At 43.3% G+C, this 12,516-nt stretch overlaps 1 protein-coding gene across 24 annotated transcripts in view; it reads left to right on the forward strand.

The window, feature by feature from the left end:
* Positions 1–12,516, forward strand: part of ARHGAP36 (Rho GTPase activating protein 36) — a 155,241-nt gene that overhangs the window by 54,180 nt on the left and 88,545 nt on the right. For 6 of the 24 annotated variants that reach the window (XM_049704381.1, XM_049704388.1, XM_049704387.1 and 3 more), the window contains exon 2: positions 1,616–1,766. The exons of the other annotated variants lie outside the window; for them this stretch is intronic. The gene's annotated coding sequence lies outside the window, so the exon portion shown is untranslated. The remainder of the gene's footprint in view (positions 1–1,615; positions 1,767–12,516) is intronic. 24 annotated transcript variants of the gene reach the window in all.

The following is a 12,516-nucleotide window of genomic DNA, read 5'->3' on the forward strand; positions in this document are numbered from 1 at the left end:
AGACAGAGAGAGAGAGGCTGATAGAGCAAGAAAGACTGAAATATAAAGATTTATATAAAAGACTGCATATCTATATCTATATATATAGAGAGAGATACACATACAAGGCAGAGAGGTAGATGGAAAGAGATATTTATTGAGATTTTTATTTAAAGAGGGAAAGAGGTGGAGAAACAGAAAAAGACAGAACCAGAGAGATAGAAGAGGGGGAAGTGGAGGAGGAGAAAAGAGGAGAGAGAAGAAAGGGAGACAGAAAAATTTAATAGACACATTTCAACATGTGGAAAAGATGAGGACAAGCCAAAGAGGGGTTTATGGGCCTCTGTGTTGCCCCCAAGTTGTAGAAAAGAGGATGACAGGAGGCAGTGCTGTCAAGGAGTCTCTGTGCTTCTGCCTTCTCCATGGAGAGAACTACACCAGCGTGATCCTACCTTCAGGAAGCTTCCAGTCCAAACAGACCTGCTCATTGTTCACTGCATTCATAGACATTAGGACAGTGGAAGAGAAAACTTCATGATAAGCCACAGCATACAAGGTGTCTGGAAGAGCTCTGGGTGGGGCCAAGTTAATCTTTGGGACAAGGCAATTGGGAAGAGTAGCGGCTACATGTGCCATGTTTGTCATGGAGTATCCATGCTGTGCCTAGTCCAAGCAGGTTTTCTGGAGCAGAAGGAAATGTCTAGAGCCGTGGGCAGTGAGGCCACTGGAGTGAGGGGCCAACAGCTATATCAATCAACATGTGAAAATAGCACTAACGATTGATCCCGAGTTTCCTCCAGCCTCCTGCCCACCCCCACCTTCTTGCCCTCAGTGGCTTCTCTTCTTTCACAGGGGACATGGAAACTATCAGGTGGTTCACTCCCCCTATCACTCCTCTATTCACACCTGCACCTCTTTTTATTATTCCCCTTTTCCCTCCAGGCTCTGCTCACTGCCCCCTATCCATTATTCATCCCCCATTACATGCTAAATGATTCCAGAACCTAGAAGGGGCAGTCTCTGAGAAGGGCATATTTACACATGCCATACTGTTTCATCCTCACAGCAATCATCTGCAGTGGGTATCATGATACCTACTGTAAAGATGAAGAAACTGAGATTCAGAGAGATTGGGCAACTTTGCCAAGATCACAGCAACACTGAGGTTCAAACTTAGAAATCCCTAGCTAGTCAGCCCCTTTTCCTTCCACTGTCAGAAAGGATCCCAGGAACATCTAAAAACTGCTAGTTGAACAAAATTCTGCTTACTTGGGACCTACCAGAGTTAGGGGTGAGTACAATGCAAGTTTTTGGAAATAGTCTTTGTAGGAATAAGATTGGAAATGCCAGGCTGATGTGCCCATTGGCAGAGCTACTGGGGGTGTGGAGAGAACAAGCAATAAAAATTAATGGTGCAAAGACAAGCTGATTAAGAAAACTCTGCACATGTAGAGGGAAATATTGCACATTATCACTCCATCTCATAATTTTACAAGCGATGAATTTGGCAAGTGGGTACCTGGACCTTCACCTAGCACAGGGACCCTTCCAATTGTCTCATAGCACCCAGGGCATCTGCACGTACTGTTGAGAGGTTGGTGAAGTTCTTTTCTGATACCAGCTTACCTCTTTTCAGGGTCCCTCTCTCCTTGGTGACCACCCCAGCTCTGTGCCTGACCATTAGCTGCCATTCACCCAATCTCTACTCAGTTTGGTTCCAGTTGAGGTGTGGCTTCTTCCAGGTGTATTTGCCTTCGATAGAAAACATCTGAAGAAATTAACTGAAGGTATGAGGCTGTACTCATAGAATTTTAAGCACTATTGAGGACAGGCTTTAGGGTGAAGACGATTTGTCAGCCTTCCCCCTCCTCAGTACCTCATCTGCATGGTAGAGCTGTCAGCTAATTCAGTGCCAGACATGGGACTAGATGATTTTTATATATGGGATCTTGTTTCATCCTCAGTGCAATCCTGTGAGGTATATTATTATTACTATTAGGTAAATGGTGAAACTGAGGCTCAGAAAAGCTAAGTAACTTGCCCAAGGTCACAGAGCAAGTAAGTGGCAGAGTTGGAATCTGAACCTAGGTAGTCTGGCTCCAGAGACCATACTCATAGCAATTACCCTACACTGCCTTCTTGCAAACAAACAAAACAATAACCATAACAAAACTGAGTGAAAAACCATGCTATTCCTGTCCCACCACCAAAGAAGTCTGAAAATCCTGGTTATATTCGCCACGAGACCCCCAACCCAGGGCCACTTTCTCCCTAATGACAGCATATCTGAACTGTAAACTAGTGTGGAAAAAATCTGTCACCTCTAGAAAGCTGCCCTTGGAATACAAAGTAGGGTTCAAAGCCAGGACTTTCTGACCTCTAATCTCATTATTTTAAGCCCCTATGTTAGCTCCACTTTTCACACTGGGAGCCCTGTTATGACCAGCTGGGTACTGTGTAATAAACCTGGGCTGTGATCAGAGCTTTTGCACATTAGACAATATTTTCTCTTGTGAACATTTTTCCCTGTTTTCAAGATATGAACATTCTTATGGCCTTTTCCATTCCTTCTCAGAGTATTTGTGTATACTTGTAGTTAAGGATAATGGCCAATAGCAATGAAGATCTTAATCTTTGTACTGTTTTCACTGCTTTGTATGGATGAGCTCTTTTACTCCTCCACAGTTCTGTGAGGTGGGTACTATTATTAACTCTATTGTACAAATGAAGCAATGAGGCTTAAGGAGGTTTAATGACTACCTCCAAGTTACTCAGCTACTAAGTGGCAAAGCTGGGACTTGACCCTTGGCCTGTGTGACTCAAGATTTGGGATTGTGATCTGTTTCTCAGGGCAGGGGTTCTGAAGCAGATAAGTGAGGTTTTTAATAGAGATATTTGTCCAGCAATTGTCCAATTGCAGAGATGAGGGAATTGGTGCTGAGCAATCTTCAGTGACTCACTTAGGTCATGGCCTGTCGGGGGCCGGGGGGAGTGGCGCTGTGCCTTGAAACCTCCACAGTTCTTGTCGAGTCTTCAGATCCTGTGATGTCTTTGAGGACAGGCCTGGGTTTGATTCACTTATCCCCCCAGTGTCTATCACATAGTAGGTATTCATTTAATAAATTAAATTAAATTCACTTTGAATTAAAGTTTCAAGTCATTTTACTCTGCGCTGGCTTCTGTCTCCTCTAAGTGACAGGTTTCACCATGTACCAGGTCGGGACCAATCTCCCTCTAACAAATATGGAATATAGATGAGGGTCTGTGCCATCTGTGCTGTTCTGTTTGATTTAAGGTCACCTGTGGCTTTACCATACAGATTTCACCACTAGCATTTCACACATTCATTTCCTGCAGTTCTACTTCTACAGAAGAAAGAAACACATGGAGGGATGGTCACAAGGCTACAGCTACCAAAAAAAACCCACATTAATTTTTAAAAAGCAAATAGCAGTTATTGAGTGCTTTCCATATCCTAGGCACTGTTCTAAGACATTGATAATCATTTAAGCCTCACAACAATCCAATGAGATATATACCATTATTGTCCCTATTGTGCAGGTGAAGAAACTGAGACTCAGGGAGGGCTGGCTACACAGCTAATAAGTGGTAGAACTAGGATTTTAACCATGTTTGGCTTCAAAGTCTCTGTTCTTAGCCATGATGCTAAACTCCTTACACTCGTTGGTACAGGACTAACTGATGGATTAGCTATGGGGACTGAGTGAGAGGAAGGGACAAGGATAGGACTTGTGTAACTGTGTGGTTGATGGTGTTATTCATGAAGGCAACAGCTAGAGAAGAGGACTAGTTTGGGATGTGTGAAGGGGTCATGAGCTTGACTTTTGGATATATCGAGTTTGAGGTGTCTTCAAGATGTCCAATTGGAGATGCCAAGAAAACAGATGGATATGTGGTTTGGAACTCAGAGGAGAGATTTGGGACTGTAACATATAGATAAAAATAGCTAACGTTTATTAGGTACTCACTATGTGTCAGTGCTGTCCTAAGAGATTTATGTGGATTAACAACTCTAACTTAATCCTCATGGTAACCTTATGAAGTTGATGTTTTATTATCTTCATTTTAAAGATGAAGAAACTGAGGTACAGAGAAGGTAAATGAGTTATCCAGGATCATGCAGCTGGTAAATTTCAGAGACAAGATTCAAGCAGAGGCAGTCTGAAGCCAGGGCCAGGCTGCTCTGCTCTGAACACCATAGATGGATGGGATCACTGGTGGTGGGTGTGTGAGAGAGAGAGACAGAGAGACAGAGAGACAGAAAGAGAGAGAGAGAGAAAGAGAGAGGGTGTTGCAAAAGGCAGAGAGAGAGAAAGAAAGAAGGAATGAATAGAAGGGGTAGAGAAAAGGATTGTCTAGGAATTTCAACATTTAATGGCTAGATAGAAGCGAAGGAGGCAGCGAAGTTATGGATTTCTTTGTTTATTTTCTATCTCTCCTACTAGATGGTAAGCTTCGAGGGCAGACTGTTTATCTATTTTGGTCACTGTTATATACCCCATAGCTGCTATGACTTTATTTTAATTAACAAATACATACATCGTATATTCTAAGAGCTTTAAAAATATTAGCTCATTTAATTGTCACCAACAACTGAATGTGATGAATACTCTTATTATCTTCATTTTGATAGATGAGGACATGAAAGTATAGAGAGGTTAAGTATGTTGCTCAGAGTCATACAACTAACCAGTGACAGAGCGGAGACTCAAGCTCAGGCAGTCTGGCTTCAGTCTGTGCACTTAACCACTAGGTGATGCTCAAGAAATATTTGTTGAATGAATAATGGGGAAGTCAACTGGGCCAAATGCTACTGAGAGGTCCAATAATTGGGGGATTAAAATATATTCTGGCTATGGTGACATGTAGGTCACTGGTGGCCTTCAGAAAAATCTGTCCAGTTCAGTTTCAACCTAAAAGAGAGGTCGTCAGAGAAGTCCAGGAGAAGAACCTGTGGGCTCAGATTCAGCCTGTCCACATTTCTGAACACCTGCCATGTTCCAGACACCATCCTATGGGCTGAGTGTAGAGCAAGCCAACCAAAGTCCCTGTCTTCAAGGAGCTCACAGTCTGGTGGGAGAGACCGACAAAGAACAAAAGTGTAGAAGTCATAATATCAGCAAGTGATACGTGCTGTGAAGACAAGTGAAGTCGGGTAAGGAAATACAGAGAGAAGGGGTAGGAGAGGGCACTATATTAGATATCGCAGATCTGGTCACTCAGTTCCTCAAGCTGACTCTGAGGACATCTACAGAATGAAATGTGCTTTGAGGCCTTTGGGGAGTCTGCTGTATCTCTGGAGAGGCAGTATATGAGTGTGCTAAGAACATGGCTCCTCAAGTCAGACAGACATATATTAGAATATATTGATACTGCCATTTGCCAGCTGTGTGACCTTTGGCAAATTACATACCTTCTCTGTGCTTCAGGTTCCTAATCTGTAGAAAGAAAATAATGATAGTGCCTGCCTCATAGGGTTGTTGTGAGAATTAAATAAGTCTAGATTAGTGCCAGGCACCTGGAAGACATGTAATAAATACCATTTGAACCTTAAAAGAGTGACAGAATTAGCAGATGCTAATGACAATTTAAGGGGAAATATTGTACAATAGAAAAAGCCTGGGCTCTGAAGCCAGACAGATCTGGGTCTAGATCCAGGTACTGCTATTTCCTAGCTGTGTGGCTTTCTCAAATCACTTATCCTTTGAGGTTCAGCTTCCTCACTTATAAAATGGAAAGAATAATTTGTACTGTGCAGGATTTTTACTAGGATTGCATATTTTAAAACCCATCACATAGTAGGAATTCCGTAAATTAGAACTATTACCATTAGTAACACAATATTATAAACACTTATTGATTGATAAGAGTATAGGGTTATTATCTTAACAGGTGTGACCTACGGGTTTCCCGACCAGGTTTTCTTTCACTTCTGTTTTCTCAGTTTCCCTGAGAAACTGAGGCTGATCTCTTGGTTTCTTCTCTCAATTCCCTTTTAACATCTTTGGTTTTAAGCACATTAGATGCCTCAGACCCTTGTCTTCAGTTCGGCTCATTTTAAGGCCTTTCTCTCAGCAGTTTTGTGACAACTATGTTCTTTTCATCGGTCAGCCCTCCTGGGACTGCAAACAGCCTAGGCCCAACCACACACCCAGGAAAGAAAACATCCATAAAGAAAAAATCTTCAAAAATACCTTATTTACTTGCTACCACCACTCTACCCACAAGGGGGCGCCATCTCACATATAATTCTTACATTTTTGATGCAGCGATTAATCAAAAACTGAGACACTGGCAGAATACTAATCACGAATAAGCAGAGCTCCAAATTTGTCTGAACACCAAACCCCCAGCATTGGTCACAGCCTCAGAATGGGCCATATTCTGAGGACAATACAGCTTAATGGTTAAGATCATGGGTTTTGGAGACAACCTGCTTAGGGTCTGATTCTGGCTCTAACACTTCCTAGCTGTGTGCCCTCTAAGCCTCAGATATTTTACTGAAAAAGTGGGATACCATTGATAACTATCTCAGGAAGATTCTGAGGAACAAATGGAGTGTTTGTAAAGAGTTTAACATAGTGCTTGGCACTTGGTACATACTCAATAAATGTTAGCTATTTCTGAGTCCTTACCCTGGCCACCAACTGAATTCCCAATCAGGTCAGGCACTGAGCTCCAAACCTTAGCTACTGTCTCTCAACTGACTGTCTCGCAGTGCATCCTGTCCTGGGAAAGACGGTGGGGGGATGGATTTGTGGACCTGCATTCCTACTAAGGGTGACCCAATTCCAGGTTCCCTGTTGCCTCTCCCCCGTGCCCACCCTGGCCAGTCCCTGTCATGTATACCCTTATATATTCAAGCTAAGGCTTCAGGACAGTGTGCTAATTTTGGATCTCAGTTTTCCTGCTAGCTTTGTACTTGGAAACTGGCTTAGATTACACATTTCTGCCCTGGAGAGCAACACCTCTCCCCCCAACAAACAGGTACATGAACACCACACACACACACACCCACACCCACACACACACACACACACACACACAGGCATCTTCCACTTAAACTCCAGGAACAAATTCCTGCCCAGGGGGGAGGGAGTGAAAGGTAGCTGAGCCCTGTGGGACAGCTGGGCAGCTGGCTCAGCCCCTGCCAGGCACTTTTCCTAGTAAGGGCATCCTTTGGGTGAGAATATCCAACTGAAGACACAGCTCTTAGGGATCTCCATGACTGTTTCTCTTAGCCCCGCTAGCAATGTCCCCAGAACCCTTTTGGGGAATTGTATTTAGAGACCTGCTGGCACTCACTGACCCGGTCATCCAGCAGCTGGTGCCTGCCTGCCTCCCCTCTCCGTCTCTCCTTCCACCCCAATAGCTGTAGCTGTACCCACAGAGATAAGTGATTCAAACATCCCTAATCTGTGGCCTCCCCTAGTGCTGTGTGTGGCCCAGGGGTACCCTTCATCAGTTTTTGTAAACCTGCACACACCCCCAAACAAGCCCCATGCCATTTCAGTTGTTTCCCCAAGGGACTGGATAAATTCTGGCTTTTCCAGCTGGAGAAATGTGTGGGCAAATCCTCCAGGGTTCCATCAGCTTGTGGAGATGGGCTTCCCTTGGGTGTGATTTGAAAACACCCATGTATTCATTTCACAAATATTTAATGAACCCATATTATATGCCAAACACTGTTCTCAGACTAGGAGATATAAAGTTTACCAAGAAAAGAAGAAGAAGAAAAAGAAGGAGGAGAAGGAGAAGGAGAAGAAAAAGAAGAAGAAGGAAAGAAAGAAAAAGAAAGGAAAGGAAAAGAAAGAAAAATACCAGAATTTTCCACAAACCTTAGGATTCAATGGGGCTGGAATGCCAGTATGGTGTTTACTACGTGTCAGGCACTGTTCTGAGTGCTTTACCACCTATTAACTTAGTTTATCTTCAAAACCTCAAATAAGGAATATGAGGGGTATTATTATTACCATTTTATAGAGGAGGAAGCTGAGGCTCAGAGATGTTTCATGATTGTAGTGAGTTAATAGTGTCCCTCAAAACTCATGTCCACCTGGAACTTTAGAATGTGACATTATTTGCAGATATAATTAGTTAAAGATCTTAAGATGAAATCATACTGGATTTAGGGTGGGTCCTAACTTCAATGACTGATGTCCTTATAGAAGAGGAGGGGACACAAAGAAACACAGAGAAGGCCATATGAAGATGGAAGCAGATATTGGAGTTACGTGTCCATAAACCAACGAACACCATGGATAATAGGCAACCACCAGAAGCTGGGAGAGAGGCATAGGACAGTTTCTTCCTCACAGCCTCCAAAAGGAACCAACCCTGCCAACATCAGGATTTCAGACTTCTTGCCTCCTGAACTGGGAGAGAATACATTTCTGTTGTTTTAAGCCATTCAGCTTGTGGTAATTTGTTACATCAGCCCCAGGAAACTGATGCAATGACTTACAGAGCTAAGATTTGTACCCAAACAGCAGGCTCCTAAGTCTGTTCTCCTAACCCCAGAGCAGGGATTTGCTCTTGGAGTCTGGATGGAAGATGGCTCTGTGTGTGTGTGTGTGTGTGTGTGTGTGTGTGTGTGTGTGTGTGTGTGTGTGTGTGTGTGTGTGTGTGTGTGTTTTCTGGTGTCAACAGCCAACAGCCTGTCTAATACCTCTCACACTCAACTGGGGAAGGTGGTTGAGGGCCTCCAGGGTAACCTCCAGTGAATAATAGCCTGGCCCCCTACGAGCCCCAATTTTCTCATCTGAACAATTAGGAATTTTTGCTAGCTGGTATTTAAGGCCCCTTCCATTTATGACGTTTTATGAGGCTGTGATTCATGGTTTGTGGGGGGTGGCACAGTGACACTACTGAGAACAGGTTGAGGATGAGGGTATAAAGGATATGCATTATATGTAATTGACTGATTTTCAAAAAGCCTGTGGATAAAAACCCTGTTATGGAAAATTTTTCATTATCTTTCCCTGTTGTTCTCTTTATGTCTGTTTCTCTCAGACTCCCTCTACCCAACCTCTCTCTCTCTAGCACATGCATATGCATCTCTACACCCACACACATGCCCAGAGACTCCTCTCCAACACTGGAGAGTAAGTTCATATTTATGAATTTCAAACTGGTACCGAAGGAAAGGGCAAAGGTATGAATGTCCAGAAGTTCCTGGCAAGGAGAAAGGCATTGTGGGGGGCGGGGGGAGGAGGGCTCCAGAGACTTTGGGCTGGAAACAGTGTTATTAAGTATGTTCATTAATGAGCCCAAGAAGGAAATGACTAATAAATTGATGGAAGGAGGCTGATGGCACCAAACCACTTGGTTAATTAAAACCACAGAGGTTTTGGAGTGACTCCGAAAAGCCCCTGAGGATGGAAGTGGTCGATAGGAGGCAAATAAAGAACAAAGCCAAGAAAGGCCATTCATGGGGTAATCACTGAAGGGATGTCTCTTGCAAGGAAAGGTGTCTAAAACTGGGAAAAAGGCAAATGGGCAAAATACCACAATTCCAGAAGTCTTCCCTTGATATACCTCCCCTGGGTTCTAAAAGCTCCCAACACGTCCACGCTTCTTTATAAATGGTGCCATGCCTGTGTGTTTTCTGTGACTATGATTGTCTTCCTAGCAGCCACTGGGAATGGGTCTGGGCCCAGGTCCAGAGTGAATGGGAGAAGCTACGGTACTCCATGAAAGCCTCTAGATATTGGTCAGGTGGAAGGGCATCTGAGGGTCTTTTCTGTGGTCAACTGTCAAGTGACATAGAGCCTCCCAGGCTAGAATGTATCTTTACCCAGATTAGCCCCCAGAAGTTGTTTCAAATTGAATGATAGGAAATGACTTTGGAAATTGGCACAGCGCCAGTTTAGGTTCTGGGTGGCCATTTACAGAACAGTGATAGGGACCTCAGAGATTTGTATGCTGGGACCTGTCCTTAGGATTTGTCCGTCTCTCTTGGCAGAATGATCAAGTACAAATACTTGAAGTATTTGTCACACTAGACTTGGCAAGTCACTCAACCTTTCTGGGCCTCAGTTTCTTCATCCATTAAATGGGAGTAATTATAGTGTCTACCTCATAGGGTTGTTTCTGATGTACAGCATGGTGACTATGGTTAACAATGTTATATTATATACTTGAAAGTTGTTAAGAGAGTAGATCTTAAATGTTATCACCACAACAAATAAGATAATTATGTGAGAGGATGAAGGAGTTAACTAACCTTATCGTGGTAATCATTTAGCAATATATACAAAATATCAAATAATCATGCTGTACACCTTAAACTTACATATATTATGTGTCAATAATATCTCAAGAAAAGAGCCATAGATAATATACCATGCTGGACAAATAGAAAATAAATAGTATCCTTTGTTTTTTTCACCTAGATATCTTTTGTATACCTTAAACTCGACATAACTCTTTACCCCCCCACCGTACATTACTATCTCAATCACTGTTAATGCCTCACTTTCTTAAACTATAAACTTCAGAGTCATCCTCACCCTGCTTTCCTTCAACCCTCACATTCAACCGATCACCAAGGTCTACTTCCTCTTCTTTATCCTTGTTGCCTCACATTGCCTCTTCCCTAGAACAGACCTTCATTGTTTCTCACCTAGATATTATAATGGCCTCCTAACTGGTTGCCATGCCTCTGTCTCTCCTTCCTACAGCCCATTCTCCACAGTGTAGCCAGATAAGCTTTCGAAAACATGAGTCTGATCATGTCACTGTGCCCCAGCTGAAAACTTCATACTCACTATTTCTTTAAAGATCAAATGCACACTCCTTGTTTTGTCCTCTAAGGAAATCCATAATCCTCTTCCTGTCCAGCCCTCTGTCCACTCCTCCCAGTCTTCACTTGAGCCTCATTGAATCCCTTATCCAAATACGCCATGCTATTTCACTTCTCCCTGCTTTTGTATACAGTTTCTTTTCCCTAGTCTTACTTGTTGAACTCCTACTCATCCTTCAAAGCCAGGCTCAAGTGTGCCCTTCTTTGGGAAGTCCTTCCTGTCCCTCCCAAGCAGACATTTTGGTGCCCTCCTTATGCTCCCAAAGCGGTTTTTCAGGCCCCCTGTCCAGCACTTCTCTTGCTGTCTAAAGGTGGTCTATTTATTCCACTTGCCCGAATGTTCCCCATCCCTCTGCAGGAGTCAGTCTAAGCTGCCATAGTCCAAGGAATAGAATCAAGGCATCCAGTTGTGGCCAGTGTGTGTCCTGGACTCTGTTCTTCCTGTCTTTCCAAAACAAACTCAGTCACAGTCCCCCAGGGAACTTGAGAAACAGAGAAAAATCCAGGTGACAGGAACTGATGTTGAACAAGCTGGTGCTGCTGGATAAAATCTTCTCATAACAAGCCCTGATCAGCTTCCTGTCTTCAAGATAAATGACCCAGCACTGATGGCTCTGCAATTACCAGCTCTTCTAATTGAATGTTGAGACCCTTGCTTTTGGGAAACCAGTGGCTTAGGCCCTCCCTGCCCAACCCCTACCTAGGTATATGTTTTCTCTGGTCTCTATTCGAATTCAGTGGACAGGGGTTGAGTGCCTGCCATGCACCAGGTATCTTGCAAGGCGTTTTTAGAAACATGACCTCATTTGATTGTCATAACAACCCTACCTGGTAGATACTGTCATCTCCATTTGAAATATTATATGGAACCTGATGGCTCCAGATGTGGAAGGACTTGCTTAAGATTACTTAGCTAATAAAAAAAACATATCATTTATCGAGTTTTTACTTATTGCCTAGCCCCATGTGAAGTACTCTATGGACATTGTTTTATCTATACAACAACTCCGGAAAGTAGATAACATGATCTCCATCTTAGAGGTGGAGAATTTGGGACTGAGGGAGATGATATGATTTAACCAATATCTCATGATTAATCAATGATAGAGCTGGGACTGTAAATCCCTGTCTCTCTGCTTTTAGGTCTGATAATCTTTCTACCACACCATGCAATCTCTTTGTCCCTCATCAGATCAGAGTTCTCCAAGTAGAGAACTCTGTGTTTCTCACGGCAAGAAGAGCCATTGTTCACAGTGCAGCATGAGGCACAGACGAACTAAAGAATGAGCATCAGCCTGCTCCAATCCAAACTTTAGGGCCCAGTACTGGTGTGAATAAGGTCCTTGGGAGAGTCAGCCCATTTTGCAGCATGTGGTCCTGCCTCTTCTGGTCCCTGAGGTAAGCATCTTCAACTCTTAGGCCTCTAGAGGGAAACTCCTTCTCTAGGAATAAAGCACGTTTTCAATAAGGAAACATATTCCAATCACAAATCCATTGCTCTGAAGGACAACCTTTGCTAAGAAAAAGACAAGCTTTCAGATAGGAGCTGAAACTGCAGTCACTTTTCCAAATGGTCTTCATTTGGGAGACACATGGATGATGTACCTGGAACATTTATTAAGCATCCTTCCTGGGAGCCACTAGCTTGCTGTACGTTCCTGGACCTCAGTTTCCCATGAACCCAATGAGAGGGTAGACCAGAAACCCTCTAA

This window comes from Orcinus orca, chromosome X, assembly GCF_937001465.1.
Source record: "Orcinus orca chromosome X, mOrcOrc1.1, whole genome shotgun sequence".
NCBI classification, from domain to species: Eukaryota; Metazoa; Chordata; class Mammalia; order Artiodactyla; family Delphinidae; genus Orcinus; species Orcinus orca.